This window comes from Chlorocebus sabaeus, chromosome 2 (assembly GCF_047675955.1).
Source record: "Chlorocebus sabaeus isolate Y175 chromosome 2, mChlSab1.0.hap1, whole genome shotgun sequence".
Classification (NCBI taxonomy): domain Eukaryota; kingdom Metazoa; phylum Chordata; class Mammalia; order Primates; family Cercopithecidae; genus Chlorocebus; species Chlorocebus sabaeus.
Genome location: NC_132905.1, coordinates 98,970,549 through 98,988,436, shown reverse-complemented (window position 1 = coordinate 98,988,436; position 17,888 = coordinate 98,970,549). Strand labels below are relative to the sequence as shown.

General features: G+C 46.9%; 1 protein-coding gene and 1 long non-coding RNA gene across 6 annotated transcripts in view; both read right to left on the bottom strand.

The window, feature by feature from the left end:
* Positions 1 to 17,888, bottom strand: part of ADARB1 (adenosine deaminase RNA specific B1) — a 138,520-nt gene that overhangs the window by 104,569 nt on the left and 16,063 nt on the right. The window lies entirely within an intron of this gene.
* LOC140710106 (uncharacterized) lies at positions 5,013 to 17,746 on the bottom strand. Its single transcript, XR_012091009.1, has 2 exons — positions 9,946 to 17,746; positions 5,013 to 8,326 (listed from the first exon to the last, which is right to left on the bottom strand). It is a non-coding gene; the product is annotated as an uncharacterized lncRNA (long non-coding RNA).

Below are 17,888 nucleotides of genomic sequence, written 5' to 3'. Positions count from 1 at the left end.
GGGCATATGTGTCTGTTCATACTTTTTCCCATTTTCCTAGGATTTCAGGTTTCTTCCCCCTCAACTTTTAAAATATTTATGATATGCTACGAAGGCTTTCTCACAATTGGTATTTTTGTCTTTCGACCTTACTGTATTTTTCTGTTTTGTTTTTGGTCAGGCAAAAGTTGTTACTTTTCTTTTTTTCTTTTTTTTTTTTTTTTTTTGAGACAGAGTCTCGCTTTGTCGCCCAGGCAGGACTGCAGTGGCGCTATCTCGGCTCACTGCAAGCTCCATCTCCCGGGTTCATACCATTCTCCTGCCTCAGCCTCCCGAGTAGCTGGGACTACAGCTGCCCGCCACCGCGCCTGGCTACTTTTTTTTGTATTTTTAGTACAGATGGGGTTTCACCATGTTAGCCAGGATGGTCTTGATCTCCTGACCTTGTGATCTGCCCGCCTTGGACTCCCAAAGTGCTGGGATTACAGGCGTGAGCCACCGCGCCTGGCCAAAAGTTGTTACTTTTCTTTTTGAGACAGGGTCTCGCTCTGTCACTGAGGCTGCAGTGGCACCATCATGGCTCACTGCAGCCTCAACCTCCTGGTTTCAAGTGATCCTCCCACCTCAGCCTCCCAAGTAGCTGGGACTACAGGTGCGTGCCACCACGTCCAAACAATTTTTGTATTTTTTCTAGAAATAGGTTTTGCCATGTTGCCCAGGCTGGTCGCAGTATTTTGGAATGTAGTCAAATTCATCCATCTTTTCTTTTGTTGAAGATGAATTTTGAGTTACACCTTTAAAAAAGCGTTTCCCAACACATAGGTAATATTCACCCATGTTTGTGTCTAACACTGGAACAGCTGCCTTTTTCACACTGAGTTCTCTGACCCACTTGCAGCCTATTTTTGTATGTGGTGTAAGGTATAAATCCTAATGATGTATTTTACAAAATGGAGTCCAATTGTTCCAAGAACATTTACTCTAACAATCTATCTTTGACCCAACAATCTGAGATACTACCCTTATCATATACTAGATTTCCATCTACATATGGGCTTATTTCCTCCATTGGTCTGTCTGGCTCTTCATGCAACCTTGCCACACTATTTTCCATATAGAGTCTTTGTAGTATGTTTTAATATCTAGTAGAGCTATTCTCCTTTCCTTGGCTCTTTCTTTTCTAAGTTTTCTAGGTATTAATGCTTTTTCAATTTTAGAATCGACATTTCCAGTCCAAGGAAAAAAAAAAAAACTGAGTCTTTTTGTTTTCATGTATTTATTAGCATCACATTAAATTTGTAAATTAACTTACAACTGACATCTTAACGAGCCAAGCCATTGTAACCAAGAACAAGGTGTCTTTTCACCTGCTCAAGGCGACTTCTTTGTCTTTCTCAACTTACTGTTTTCTTCACTTAGCTTTTGAACAGTTCTCATTACATTTATTCCTAAGTACTTTCTCATTATTGTTGCTATTTTTTGTTGTTGTTTTTATTTTTTTTAAGACGGAGTCTCGCTCTGTCGCCCAGGCCGGAGTGCAGTGCGCGATCTCGGCTCACTGCAAGCTCTGCCTCCCGGGTTCACGTCATTCTCCTGCTTCAGCTTCCTGAGTAGCTGGGACTACAGGTGCCCGCCACCACGCCCCGCTAATTTTTTGTATTTTTAGTAGAGACGGAGTTTCACGGTGGTCTCGATCTCCTGACCTCGTGATCTGCCCACCTCGGCCTCCCAAAGTGCTGGGATTCCAGGCGTGAGCCACTGTGCCCAGCCTGTTGTTGCTATTGTTAATGGGCTTGTGTTTTCCGTAATATCTTCTGATTATTTTTGTATATATGAATAACATTGATGTTTGCATATTAATTTTGTATTTCTACCCGACAGGACTGCTCTAGGGTTTTCCAGGTACTCCCAAAAGAGGTAGTTTTATTTCTTCTTTTCCACATTTTATGCCTGTTTTTTCTTTCCTTTACTCAACCTAGCCAGTGGGTACATTAGCATTCCTTCGTGTTGACTAAATGAAACTGCACATCTGTGCTTTGTGCAGCCTCTTCCTGGCCTTGCCACAAGCCCTGCCCCAACGCACTCAACTCCAGCACCTATTCCTTGCTTTGGGGAGATACAACTGACACAGAGAAGAGACAAATTTGCATCCCAAAAGCGTATCCGGCCATATTTATTCTCAACAATACCTTCTTTACCTTTCTTGGCTCTTGTTTAACTAAAATTAATTAAATTTGTGTACCTCCCACTGGAAGGACCCTATCATCGATAGCATTAAAAATGGTTTGTAAAAGTAAAGTGAGCTAAATATTTTAAGTTGCTCGTAAGTTCCCAAGTCACTCATTATCCAGAGAATAAGGGAAAAGGGGGACAGCAAAAACCCCAAGGCCTATGGCTCCCCAGAGTTCTCATGGGTTTCCAAGTGCACACTCACAGCTGAGAAATGGAGTGCAGGCATCCCAGTACTTTGCCTAGGCACCCCCTCTGTCTCCACGTCACGTCCTTAGGATGGCCTTAGAGACATGATGATAAACACACTGAGAGCAAGGCTAAGTTAAGTGACAGATGACAGCTGTACTTAATACACGAGTCTAGATTGCAACATTAAACACAACCACGACCACGCTGAATACAGAGGGCTTTGTTAAATATCATAAAAAGGCTTTAAACTCAGCAGGCAACATAGCCAAATAGAGAAAGGACCTACTAAAACAAAAAACAACAACAAAAAACCAACCAAACAAAAAAAAAAACGCCTCCCACAGGATTTAACAAGCCTGCTACAAGATGCAATTGCAATAAAGGCAAAGAAAGGAATACCGCTGTAGATGAGAAAAGAAAGCAAATAGCTAAGAACAACTTCATCAGGTTGAGAAGCAAATAATCCAAAAACATGACATGACATCAGGGCAGCTTGTTCTTACAAAAGAATGTCTCCACTAGATCGTCGGGATTCCTTCACAGTCGTTTTACAGAACAAAGACAACTATCACTAGCCAAAAGTCTAAAAAAGCAAAGAAGCTGATTTCCGCCAAAACTCCTAGACAAGGTACACTATAAAAAGAGAACTCGCTCAACAAGTTCATAATCATAAAGACTGGACGGTGGTGAGTTTCTTGAAACTTCACCTCCACAGACAGATGAATCATGTTTCCAGTCCCCTATCTTCTTGCAACCAACAATACGTTTTCACGAAGGAAGCCAGTCCTTGAAATCATCTGCATACTGAGAAATACACTCGTGTGTGTGTGTGCATGAAGCAAATTTAGTAAAGAACATAAAAGTAACACAATGTTAGAATGCTTTTAGCTTTAGTGTTCAAAATCATTCCTTATTTCCTTAGGGCTCTTATGAGTTTTCTCTTTTAAAATATATTCAATTAATTGTGATCTGAGAAGGAACAGATGAGGACCAGTCAGGAACAGCTGAAGGAAACAGAGAAACCAGGCCTTCCACCTCTTGTATCATACTTAGACCAAAATGAAACCAAAGCTCCTATTGAAAATCATAAATTACACAAATATTAAAACACAAAGAAGCAGGCTGGGTGCAGTGGCTCATGCCCATAATCCCAGCACTTCGGGAGGCCAAGGCAGGCAGACCACTTGAGGGTCAGGAGTTTGAGACCAGCCTAGCCAACAAGGCGAAACCCCATCTCTACTGAAAATACAAAAATTAGCCAGGTGTGGTGGCAGGCACCTGTAATCCTAGCTACTTGGGAGGCTGAGGCAGGAGAATTGCTTGACCCCAGAAGGTGGAGGTTGTGGTGAGCCAAGATCGTGCCACTGCTCTCTAGCTTGGGTGACAGCGCCAGACTCTATCTCAAAAAAAAAAAAACAAAAAAAACGAAGCAATGATCCATCTACAGCATAACAAAAAAAAAATCGCCTGGGAAGTAAAGTCAAAGCTTCACATGCCATCCTTGTCTCCACTTCAATCCTATTAGGTAAGTTTCTCCAACTCAACCTTATTATCCAACTGTATTATCAGAACCTGGGTGCTTCATATTTGGGAGCACTTCCCCAAGGGAAACATAGAGACTTTATATCAATGTCATAAACACCTAGACCCCTTGTAGCCAGCTGGCACCCCAAAAAAACTTCAAAGAGCAGGTGTGGAGCTGCTCTGTGTGAGGCCACCCAGGACAGTAGGAGGCACCTACGGCAGCATGGGCAGCCTACCAGTGCCAGACAAAGTCCCTACTCCCCAGAGCACATGCTTGCCACTGCTGACATTTCCCTGCTTACAACTCTTCACAGGGGGCCCTGCAATGCCATGTCCGTTTTATTTAGCCAAAACAGACCACCTCAACTTTGCTAGAGGTTATTGCTAGTAAGTATGATGGGAGTTTCGTCTCAACCTTTGAAGATTCCTCTTCTTGAGAAACACCTCCAGTTCTGGGTCCATCCCTCATTCCTTGTATCTCCAAGCTGCAGGAAGGCCTGTCCCTGCCCTGACTCCCACTGTGTCTCCACTGACCCAATTCTTCCCTGCTTTCTTGGAACTCACTCTATCCCAGGAGTCCCCAGTCAAATGGGTACAGTAGCAACAGCCTCTCTCCCCTGACAATGCTCCTTTACAGGCTCCACTGCACAGGACAACTCCAGACTCCAAGCTGACAGCACCCGGACAGCACCTAACTCTTCACAGAAGTGACGGTAGCACATAAATGTATCCCACTGCACCAAAACTAACCACAGCCATTTCACAGATACCCAAGGCTGTCAAGCACTAGAAGCCAGACAAGAAAGGAGAAGCCCCAGTAGAAGGAGAGGGCGGCAGGTGTACCTCGCTGAAGGGAACAGAACGCATTTGTGAAAAAGTACACGAGATAGCTGAACATGCACTGCTCCAGGAGGGACCCCCCACCACTGACAAGTGAACCCCTTGGAGATCAACCATTACTGACCCGTGGGTCCTGGTTCAACAAGTGTGCCCTGACTACTCAGTTTTCAAAACCAAGGATATACTGTTCAAGGGTAACAGACAGAGTTAAGAAATCAAAGAAAACTAGTGGAACCACTCACACAAAAGTCAGGATAATTATTTATTTGGAGCAGAAGGTAAGGACACAAAAAAGTGTTTTTTAAAAAACACTCATTTTTAAAGTAAACATTATTTTTAGAACAATTTTAGATTTGAAGAAAAATTGAGTAGATGCGACAGAAAGTTCCCATAAACCCCACACCCATTTTCTATCATTAACCTCTTACATTAGTACGGTTTAATACAGGAGTCCCCAAATCCTGGGCCACGGACAAGTAACAGTCCGTGACCTGTTAGGAACTGGGTTGCACAGAATCAGCTCCTGCACTGATTCTGTCAGATCGGCGGCAGCATTAGATTCTCATAGGACTGGAACTCAATTGTGAACTGTGCATGTGAGGGGTCTAGGTTGCACATTCCTTATGAGAATCTAATGTCTGATAATCTGCCACTGTCTCCCCTCACCCCCTGATGGGACCATCTAATTGCAGGAAAACAAGCTCAGGCTCCCACTGATTCGACATGATGGTGAGTTGTATAATTATTTCATTATATATTACAATGTAATAATGGAAACAAAGTGCACAATAAATGTAATGTGCTTGAATCATCCCCAAACCATTCTCCCAGCCCCGACCTCAGTCCATGGAAAAATTGTCACCAGTCTCTGGTGCCAAAAAGGTTGGGGACTGCTGGTGTAATGGACCAGTATTAACACATTGTTATTAACTGAAATCCACACTTTCGTCAGATTCAGTCGTCCCATGTGACAGTCAGATGTCACGGCTCCTAGGCCCCTCTTGGCTGTGAGTTTCTCAGACTCCTCTTGGTTTTGGTGACCTTGACTGTTCTGAGGAAGCTGTCCCTCAGCTGGGATCTGTCTGATGTTTTTCTCATGGTACAGGAAGGGACTGAGTGTGGGGACGAAGCCCCCAGAGGTGGAGGCCCACTGTCACTCCACGGTATTGGGCACACCCTGTCACCATGACTGACCACTGTGAGGCTGAGCTGACCCCTGGTGGGTTGAGGCCCCCTCTCCATGCTGTCCTCTCTGGAAGGAAGTTGCTCTGCACAGCCCTTGCCTTGGGGTAAGGGTTGTGCTCCACCTCCTGGAAGACACAGCAGATACAGCAGATACAGAGATGATTTGGAATTCTGCTGGAAAGGAGCTTTGTCTCTTCTCCCCATTTATCAGTCATTTATTTATGTCAGTCTGGACTCATGGATATTTATTTATCTCTGGGCTATAATCCAATACTACTTTGTTTTATTGTGGAAACTGTTCCAGCTTTGGCCACTGGGAGCTCTTTCAGTAGGCTCCTGGGTCCCTTTGACACCATCCATTGATGGGGTGTGGTCATGTTTCTCAGCGTTTCCTTGCCATTTCCTTAGAATTTCTGGCACTTGTGTATTTCCTGCACAGTCCTAGAATCAGTTATTTCTCCAATAAAGAATCCTCACTCTATTTTTTATATGCTCTTTTATGGAACATGCAGCTACATGTTTAAAAAATATAGTTTTGGTACCAGCTGGTTTTGCTGCTTGAATCCATCCCCTTCTTTCTGATAACAGCAACCCAAATGTGCTGAGGAAACTGTCTTCTCCCATTGAACTGCCTGCATAATTACTTCCAAGAAATCAAAAATTATTTTAAACCCTTGTGCTGATAACAGACAGACACCAAGGTAAGGAAGTTAATTATAGAAATTCTGATTTAGAATTAAAATAAGTACACTGGCCAGGCATGGTGGCTCACACCTGTAATCCCAGCACCTTGGGAGGCCAAAGAGGGAGGATTGCTTGACCCCAGGAGTTCAAGACTAGCCTGGGCAACATAGCAAGACTCTGTCTCTACAAAAAATTTAAAAAGTGAGTTGGGTGCGGTAGTGCGCGCACAGCCCCATAGTCCCAGCTACTCAGGAGGCTGAGATGGGAGGATCACTTGAGCCTGGAAGTTGAGGCTGCAGTGAGCCATGATTATCACTGCACTCCAGCCTGAGTAACAGAGTGAGACCCTGTTCCAAATAAATAAATAAATAAGCACAAAATATGTTCACTTTAAAATAAACCATGTCTGGCAAAAGTATGTCCGCCACTGTTACTACTGATCCCTTACACAATTTTAAGCAGCACTCATCTCTCACGTAACAGTCAGCAAGACTGGTGTGCTAGCGTACCCAGCATTCAGAAACTCCAAAAGCTTGCGTAGCAAGTACACACTATTCAGAAAATTTCACGTGCTTTCTGCTTGGGGAAAGAAATATCAAAGCTCTACAGATGGTGATGTTCGTTACAATTTCCAAAAGCAAAAGGATCACTGATTACTTAGGAAGTAATGCTTCCTTTAAACTCCTGTACAGGAGGTAAATGTTACACACTAGCAAAACTTTTGAGAAGCATTAAAAAAGGTTTTCGTTACATCACAGGTATACTTAATCATAATGTCAAAGCCTTTAAAATAAAAACTCTGTGCACGCACTTCAGGAGTTTTTCCCATGTGCCGCGAAAGAACGGAGCATGGGTGTCTGCAGAGATCCTCTGCACCCAGCACTCGGCGACTGGCAGCGGGCGTTTCCGCACCTGCTAAAGTCCGCTGGGCAGCTCGGCAGCGCCAGGTGCGGGGCTGCGGAGACACGGCCGCCCGCGCGCAGGGCACAGCGAGCAGGTGAGCTCAGAGCCAGCTCCGGAGCGCTAGGGCGCGCGTGGCGGCACACCTGCTCCCCGTGGTTGACCGTTAACAGTTGTGGGCAGGGGGTAGGCCAGGTTACGGCTGTCAGGATCTCACTGGACAGGACCGGAGAGGACCCCGCGGAACAGACACTCTCGGCAGCGACCGCGGCCGCGGCACTAGCTAGGGGATGAGTGGAGCGCAGCGCTCGGTCATGGCGGCCCGATCCGCGCTGGCGCTGCTGCTGCTGCTGCCGGTCCTGCTCCTGGCGGCGCAGAGCCGCTCAGAGCCCGAGGCCACCGCGCCCACCCCCCGCCCCAACCCCGGGTGGCAACTCATCAGTGAGCAGGTTCCTACCCAGCATCGAGCTCCACGCCTGCAGCCCGTACCCCAAGCCAGGCCTGCTCATCCTGCTGGCCCCGCTGGCCCTGTGGCCCATCCTCCTATAGGGGCGCCCAGCCAGCCACGTCTAGGCCTGCGCCTTCGAGCAACAGAGACGCCGGAGAGCTGCCCGCCTCCATTCCTTGACTTCATTCAGAAATGGGTCCAGAAAACAGAATCCCACCAGGACTGGTTTGGAGCATCCGGAGACCAAGGTTTCACCTCCTGGGATTCCATGAAGAGCCTCAATGCAGATGCCACATCCTACTGAGTTAAAGTTGGGCTGAGGAACTTGGGTACCCACAACTCTGCCTTGGGAATCAAAAGAAAATATTTATCTTTAGTTTGGTTCATTAAATGTATAAAGTCAAAATACGACCAGGTAGTGTGCAAGGCCTCCTTGTTCTGGGTAGAGCTGGGAAAGGCAGGGCTGGCAAGCGCTCCCTAAATCTGCCACCTGCAGCCTTTAGAGTTCTCTAGGAAATGCACTGTTGCTCTGGTGTTCAGTGCAACGCAGCATTTGACTTGGGAACAGTGACTGATGGGGGCCAGTGCAAATCTAGTTAGTAAGCCCAGCCTGTCTACTCCACTGTCCCCCACACATCCCCATTCATCCAAAGAACCTTGTAGCTATCATTTCAACCTAGTTCCAAAGAGCAGACATATATAATCTCATATAATCTGCAATGCTACTTTTTAAATTTCTGTATATGTTGAATAATTTTTACAAGTTAAAAGTGACCTTTTTAAACATATATTTTTAAATCTTTAACATGAGGGGAAGGAAAAGGAAAGTTTTTGGAAAGGGAAGACTAGAAGCTTGCCTGCTTCAGTTCACACAAATTTTACACTATTTCTATACATGTGTTATCTTTATAAATCCACATTTGGAATACTTCCTATATAAATATTTTTAGATAGAACCTAAGACTAAGCCTTGAGTAGCTTCTGGAAAATAACCCCAATACCACCATCAAGGTGCACACACACCAACGTCCAGCATCTAGGAGGGCTTCAGGGCCTCCACAGCCCGAGACGTGCCAGCCCGAGAGAGCATTCCCAGGAACTCCAGATCCAGCCGGCCTCAGAACAGCATGTGAACACTTCACACTTCACACGGGCCTACTGCGCATGTTTTGGATTATGCCTTGTGTTCAGTAATTATGCCTGGATTTACATAGCTTAAAATGACATATTGTAACATAAATGGCATTTTTTTTTTTTTTTCAGACAGAGTCTCGCTCTGTCACCCAGGCTGGAGTGGCCCCCCCGCAAGGTTCAAGTGATTCTCATGTCTCAGCCTCCTGCTCGCTGGGATTGCAGGTTTGTGCCACCACATTCAGCTAATTTTTTTGTATTTTTAGTAGAGATAGGGTTTTACCATGTTGGCCAGGCTGGTCTCAAACTCCTGACCTCAGGTGATCCACCCACCTCGGCCTCCCAAAGTGCTGGGATTACAGGCGTGAGCCACCCACCGCACCGGGCCTGTAAATTATTTTTTAAAAAAGGCTCGCATAGCTATCTGAAGACCCTAATTTAACAGGCTGTACACTAGGCACTGAAGGATGATCAACTATAGCTTTATTAAAGGAATAATGAAATTGCTGCTCTCCCACAGGAAATTACAGTTCCCTGGTCACCAGCCCTACCACCCCCTCCTCAAGGACAAATGTGGAATCAACAACCCTTAAGAGAAATCCTGAGAGGGAAGACGTGTGAAAATCCCCATCAGGCTATGATCACGGCTAAATTTCAGTCCCAAGCATCTACATGTCACCTCTGAAGTGCCACCTATCTGCTGGTAACACTACCACTGACGCATTTGTCCCGCTGAGGGAAAACAATAGGCTCCTATGTTAGGGGGCACTTCTGCTCTGCAGGGAAGGACTCTGTCTAACCTTACAAACCAAGAATACTAAGAATAACCTGACCTCCAATTCCGAGGCAGAGGCAGTGAGCTCAGGTCAAGGATAAGCTCTGACAGTTGTCCACTAAATGCCAGAGAAGTTTCTGCCCTAAAAGAGAAACACAAACAAATATACACAAGATTGAAGGCCAAGGTAAGTGCTCGAAAGGAGGCTAAGAGCATATATGTGCAAAGAGCCCAATGAGAACAGCAGCTCCCACCTAGCACTCGCCATCCCCCACACTGCCACACTTTACCTAATCATGTAATCCTTATGAGAATGAGGCAGGTTTGAGTGTCCCCATTTTGCACATGGGGAAACTGAGGCCCAGCAGGTTAGACCACATGCCAAGATCACGCAACTAGGAAGAGGCAGGGTGGGGATGATTCAGACTCAACAGTTTGGTTCCAGGTGCCAGGCACCCAACCACTCCTTGGCTGCCTCTCCACTGAGAACCTAGAGGATGCCTCCATAAACAGGCAGGTCAGGACGGGATGGGAGACAATGGTCATACGATGCACTGGGGCAGGAGGGGCCGTCAGCAGAGGAAGAACACACATGGAAAGTCACTAGTTGGGAATAAGCAAAGCCCAGGCAAGAAACTTCCAGAAAGCTGTGAGCAGCCCCTGGACAGAGATGGGGCAAGTGGTCCAAAGGAGGAGGCCATGGGCCTGCAGCAGACCTGGGAGAGTGCTCCAAGGGGGTCTGGAGACAGATGGGAGCCGGGTCAAGCACAGCCTTGGGGTTAGGAGGAAGTCACAGTTGTATTCCAGATGCCCTGGTGGGTCTGTAGGGCTGGAAGTACAGGGCAGGAATGACCTGCCGCTGCTGGACAGCAGGGAGACATGGAAAGGCAAGCACCTAGGTAGGGAGTGAATGCAGGGACAGCAGGCACAAATATTCGAGGGGACTGGGTGTGACAGTGAGGGAAAGCGAGGTGGCTAGGACGACTGCCAGGTTTCCAGCAGCTGGGTGGGTGTTGCTGGCGTTCACTGTAAGGAGAAAGGCTAGGAAATTTAGGAAAATGAAGTTCTGGTTTCAGATGCTCATTTTGTGACACCTGTGTGACATCAGTGGGGAGCAGGGGAGGCTGCCTAGCGGGCTGGGGCAGAGGACTACATGGAGCTTAGGTCGAAAGGCAAAGGCACTCTCCTTTTCCTTTAGGGAGCGGTGGTTTGTCTCTGGAATTACTTCCACCCAGTGGTCTCCCTGACAGCTCCCCTTAAGTGCCCCCAAGTCAGCACACCCAAACAGACCTGCTAGTCTACCCTCCCCACCCTCCACAGTGGGCTCCCTCCCAGCTGTCCAGTCGTAGGCACTGCCTTCCATCTTGCCACATGGCCAGCACCCAGGCATCCTCAGAACCTCGCACATGTGTCTGAAGTCCCCATCAGCCATGCTCCATCACCCTTGCCTGTACAGCGGCCCCTCGGCGTCTGCTCTCCACGTGTTCTCCTGCCACAGGGACCCTTCCATGGCACAACTCTGAGTTCATGCCCCCAACACAGTGGCTTCCCACCTCCAGAAAGAAAAAAAAATCACAATTCTCTACCATGGCCAACACCTTATACTTTGTACCACATCACACAGGGCCTCGGTATCTCCTGACTAGTTTTCAAATTGGGAGGGGGCACCAATCCATCAGCCCGAAAATCATGCTGGCCTCCCTCATTTACACATCAGGCTTCCCCAAAGCTCATAAGCTTAGTTTTTTCAGCATTTGCTCTTTTGTCCTGTTACCAAAGGGAAGGTATGTGACCATCTCACAGTGGAAAACACTCTCCTTAAAGAATGGAAAGGGCCACCCCCACCCGCCTCATACCTAAAGGGTGATGCTGAGGAAGGAAGGGAATTGCATCTAGTTCCCAGCAGAAAACAGGCAAAAGAAACCAGACCTGAAGAGGAAGCTACTTGGGAACATTTAAAAAGAGGAGAAAATTCCTCCCAAAGCCCAAGATGGCTTCCCAGAGTTCCCTCATCTCTCAGGAGCTCTTCTGGGTGACAATGATGGGGTCTTTCTATAGTATGATCACCCCAGGAACGACCAGGGAGGCCTCAAGGAAGTTCGTGGGGACAACAGCAGTTCTTTCTGGAGGGATGGCTCACCAGAAGCAGTTTCAGAGACAGAAACCACTGTCCCTAAAGGGAAAAGAGAGTGGATGATGAGGGGAAGAATTGGGGCTGCCCCTCCAACAGCCTCAGGGCAGGGCAGTGTGAGGACACAGGCCCGCAGCAGCCAGCCCAGACCTGCAGGAAGACAGGCAGGGCTGGCACAGCTGGTGTAGGGGTTGAGACTGCCCAGCTTCCAGACTTCCAACAGGAGATATGCAAAACTCTTCCTCAGAGCAGAGGAGCACTTGTCCCTTGCCCTTCTCTTCCCTGTGGACAGAATCCAGCTCACCACTCTTTCCTGCAGAAGGAGGCATGTAGAAGGAGGAAATGGGTTGCTTAGCTCAGCCAGTCCTCCTCTTCTCTTGGGCTAGGCATACCCACACCAAAGTGCTAGGGTTTCTTCTCCTGCCACGTGGAAGGGGCTTGCCCCCAGCCATGCTCGTTACTAGGTGGAAAGTTTGTCTAATTTGGGATAAAGGATTAGCAAACCCACTTGGCCAGTCAGCCACTTTCTCTAGTCGATTTTATCTAAAACAGAGCCTGCATCTGATCTCCACTTGCCTATCTACAGTGTGTGCGGCTCTCTCAACTGGTCCGGAACTTGAGGGGGTAAAAAACGGGTGCAAATATAAAGCCCCAACAACGCCACTTTTTAAGCCTCCCTCAGTCAGGAACTAGGATTTACAGCCTATAGCTCCTTGCTGATCTGGCTGCAGGAGACCCTAACTCACAGAGCCTGATGCTGTTGAGCACAGACCCTTCCCCAGGCATCCGGGCAACCAGAGGTAGTCATGTAATGCGCTTCCAGCCGATGAGAGACACCGAGTTTCCTGAACTCCTTATCGCTTTCCTGATGCAGAGACCACCCCTTCCTGCCTCACCACCTCTCAGCTGGAACATCAGGCTGGAGACATGACCCAAGGAGCCAAGCACGAGAAGGAAACGTGCACTCTGAAACAGCAGGATGGAGAGACAGAAGCCTCAGGAAATGCGGATGGCAGTGTGAGACCCCTGTCCCAGCCCCATGACACTGAGAAGAGCTCACAGAAAAAGCGGGCAGAGAAAAACCTCTGGGTTGGGTCTGAGTCAATGGTCACTGTGGGAAACTGAAAGGGGGCATGATGGACAGGAGCCTGGGGAAGGGATCCAGAGCTCAAGCAAGTCTGTGTTGCTCAGGGCAAAGGCTGGGGCATCACAGGCAGAGCAAGCAGGGAGTGCAGCCTGGGCTGGGGGCAGATAGGCTGCACCTGCAGGGCTCCTGGTGGCAGGGGGACCTGCACAGAAGACTGAGCCAGAAGGATGCCAGGTTGGCACAGACCACAGAATCCAAGAAGTTAGTCAGTTCTGTACAGTCTTGCTGAGACACTGATTAAGACCAGGACAAAATACAGGCCACTGACCTTAACAAGAGACAGAACATTAGTGACTAGCAAAAGCCATTTCAGAGGGATAGAAGGCCAAAACTTGAACACAACAGATGGAAGAAAAATGTCGAGGAAGTGGTGACAGTGGAGAAGGTGCCTGGCACATGGGCAGCAGAATGAGGCTGCCAGCTTTCAGCAAGGAGACTAAGTGCAAACCTCGCCTCTCAGTGAGCGTCCCGGCCCCTCTGCTGATGGAGGTCTTCAATCTGTCTTCCTTCATCACAGCTACCACTTTACATCTGTTTGTGTGATTACTTGATACACAGAGATCTGCATCACTAGACATTTCCACGAAAGCAAGGACCATGTCTCATTTGCCCCCTCTCTCTGCCCTCAACATGATATGAGAGTCTGGATGGGAGGACAGGAAGGGGAGCTGTGGGGACAGGAAGCCCACCAGGTCAGCTGTGTGAGGAAGAAGTGAGTCCATGCATGTCTGGGGCCTCAGCAGGGCCCACACGCAGGGCCGCAGAAACCTTGAGAACAGAAACACAAGCAGACATAGTGCTTGGGGCTGCTTCCGTGTACAGAGGATGCTACCTGATCTGGCGGGGCGCCTGGCAGCACATGAATGTGGCTGATGGTAGTGGTGCCAAAACAACCAAATATATCTCCCTGAAACCTGCCATTCAAAAGTATCCTAGGGAATAAATCAAAAACTCAAAAATTTTACTTGAAGATTTTCCAGTTTAAAGGTAATTTCAGGCAATAAACTAGTATTGGGTCTAAAATGAGCTGACAGTACCTGGGAAGCCACACCACTGCTCGATAAAGACACGGACCAACAGCCTCACAGAGATTACCAGTGGGGGATCTTGAACAGAGCTCTAATCAGGTACACGCTACCTGCTTTAACAGAAAACTGCTTGCAGAGTTAGAAAAAATGCTTTGGAATGTTTCTGAACAAATAATTTGATATATTCTATTTCTGAAAAGACCCTCACTTTTTAAACACAAAATCACCAAAAAACCATCTTATGAAAGAGAACATTAAATATAACATTAAGATCAAGAAACTACCTTTTAAAATTCTGTAAATAAAGTAACAATCAGGATGGGCAGACAAATAATTTGATCACTCACAATCGCCTCAATCAATGACTAACAAATCACCAGTCAAAACCAAGTGCGAAAAAGCGAGTTATTTAATTTTATCTTATCAGACACTTTTCTGAGGAGCCCCCTTGTGCTGTGCAGGGTCAAAAAACCCAATCCTAATGTACTTAAAAGGGCAGACGAGAGACATCTGCCCGAAATTAAAACACAAAGTAATTCTGTTCTGGGACTTTATTTGAAAATCCAGGAGAAGCCCTTGGCCGGAAGCATCAGCCTCCAGGGCCTCTTCACCCTGACATTCCTGGGGCTGCAGCACAGTCACCCTATACCCCTGAGCCCCCTGGAGAAAAGATGCACTCATGCCTCATGCCTCCTCCAGGCACACAGTCAAAGGGCCTCTTCCTGAAAGAAGAGGACAGAACTTCCCAACACCCCAAACCTTCGCTCCAAGCAGGTTAAGACCTAGTTTCAGAGTCACGGCATGAAACACGAGAGGCGGCAGAAAAACCCACAAGTCTGAGAACAGCAGCTGTGTGGCCCAGAGGGCTCGGCACCCACAGAAAGCCAGCTCCTCTCTTCCTCTTGTCAAGGACATCAGGCAGATGCCTGTGGACACCTGCCAACGAGAGCAATGGCCAGACCTAGAAGAGCCAAGCCCGGTGCGCCCTCGCCTGGAGTTGTGAGAAAAGTCCCTGTAGCCCCAGATCTAGGGCCTGCAACATTCTCCTCCCCGAGACTCCAGGCTGCCCTGAGAACCGGTGAGGAAAGCCAAAGCGCACCCCGCAAACTGCCTGGGATCCGTCCAGGTTCCTAAAGCAAGTACCGGGGGGCGAGGTCCAGGCGCAGTATGGGCAGCGGCCGAGCTGCTTCCTTCCTTGGTAGGCGGTTCCTGAAGCCAACTGCCGGGGGCCGACGTCCAGGCGCAGTATGGGCAGCAGCCGAGCTGCTTCCTTCCTCTGGAGGCTGCTTATTTCAGAGACGAATTTCCTGGTTTTCACTGTGCCTATTGTGTGAATATTCAGGGGGGTGGGGTGGGGTATAAGCTGAGACTCATCAGAAGGGTTTCGGGGCCCAGGAACAGATTACCCTGTTGGCTATAGAAATGGGACTGAGATAGCCTCGACTTTAGAAAATGGAACATGATACTAGTTTTGACATCTTTAAGACTTGGGCTCCATCAAGAAAAAAAAAATTTAAAGTACAAATGTGTGATGATGAATCACTCCTATTTTACAGGAATGGGAGGCTTGATTTATAAAACAGTTTTTAAAATTATTATTCAGGTAAAGGTTAGATTTAAGCTATAAAGAGCTTGACTGATTTTCCTCTGCGTTGTCTTCTCTGTTTTGGAATAATCCCTAATATTGTTCATTACTTCAATATTTACAGAAAGATGTTTTGGTTTTCCTGTGTCATACTATTAGTATAAGTCTAGTCAAATGACTTGTAAATACCAATAAATAGAATGTATCCATTTTTAAAAATCCAACAGGAGCACAATAATAGGGAAAAAGTTAACTTTTGACTAAAGCTGAATTCCTAATTCTAAGATTTAAAGGTCACCTACTAGAATTAAGATTTGGTCCTCACAACTGTTACCGGAAGGTAAGAGTAAATTCCAAGGGTATAACTATATCAAAAAATAACAGATAATTCCATAAAAATTGTTTATGTTTATTTTTTAAATCTCTCTCATCAACCAGTTGTAATGTAGTAGAGAGAATGAGGAAAGAGAGAGGTCAGAAAGTCACCCAGTAAACAAAAGGACCACAGATTTTTCTCCATCCTCAACAGAGATTCCAGCTGATGAAGAAGGCTGCCATGCAGGCTCAGGGCAAGGAGAGGGAATGTGCTGCTAGCACTGGAGCTCAGCTCCGGGCAAGGCTGCACCTTCTGAACCCACGGCCCAGGAGCAAAGTGACCCACACTTCCTCCAAAGCATCACTCTCCAGACATGGTGATCCAGGCCCAGAAGCAAAGGTCAGTCCCGCTGTGCCTGTCACACACTCTGCTCCTCTACACCCTACTCTAGGAAATGAAAGAGGAAGGATATTGATCTCTAGGGTCTTTTAAATTGTTCCAAATAAATAAAATAGAATTATTTTCCCTTACTAAAAATAAAACACTGATTTTCATACTAAAGACAAATTAATTGTGCAAAGGATTTAAAAAGCAGAAATCCAAATCAGTTTAGCAGAAAGATGAACAGATGGATTTCTGAGGTCCACTGGCCTGCATCCAAATTTCCCAGCCTAGCCCACGGTTAAACTCGATCTGGAGTCTTCCAGCTCCTCCTCCTACAGGGAAACCCCCGCTCTCCCTGGACTGTGGCCCATAGGTCTCCCTGGACTGTGGCCCACAGGAGAACAAGGAGCTCTACTCCACAGGACACCAGAACATCAGCAAACGTGTGGCAATGCTGTAGGATGCTGTGACCAGGATCCTGCCCCGGGAGCCACTAAGCTACCAGAAGACACAGTCACCCAGGCAAGGCTGTGAATAGCACCCCATATCCCTACTGCTCTCCCTCTGAGCCATAGACAGAGATCATGCTGGTGGGGAATAAGGTCTCATGATGTCCAGAACTATAGTAGAAAACTGTAAGCTGATCTCCTGCTCCTCACTAAGCGATGACAGTTCACGCAACACAACAGTGCCATTTCACCAAACTGTGCTATTACAACCCTTTCATCATCAACCTTTCTAAAGCAAAAATCGCCAGATTCAAGTCTCTTGTCTTTTCATCGTAAGAATTCAATAAAAGCAGAAATAATTATATAAGTAGTTAAGCCAAACGTCAACTAGTACGAAAGCAGTGGAAGAAATTGGATTGATTTAGAGTTGATTTAAGATAATACCAGGAGCAAAGGCAAGTGGATGTCTGAGTTAGGGGAAAATTGGCAAGGACGGTCAAATAGAAAAAACACGTGACTTAAAGACATAGCAGAACATATGCTCTGTGAAGAAAGGGACTGAGTTATTTCATTCACTGCTATACCTTTGGTATCCAAAGTGCTCAAAAAATATTTATTCAATGATTGCATAAACACATGAATGAAAAACGTCAGTTTAGATGAACGAAGTTGATGAACTTCATGAATATAAGATGGCAGCAATGCCCCACATTTAAGAAAAGTTATCACAGAACCTACATTGTTTAATAAAGCCAGTGCCACAATAATAATCAGATGCTCAATTTTTCAATAAAAATCATTACAAACCCTGTATTTTTTTTTTTTTTTTTTTTTTTTTTTGAGAGGGAGTCTCGCGCTGTCGCCCAGGCTGGAGTGCAGTGGCCAGATCTCAGCTCACTGCAAGCTCCGCCTCCCGGGTTTACGCCATTCTCCTGCCTCAGCCTCCCGAGTAGCTGGGACT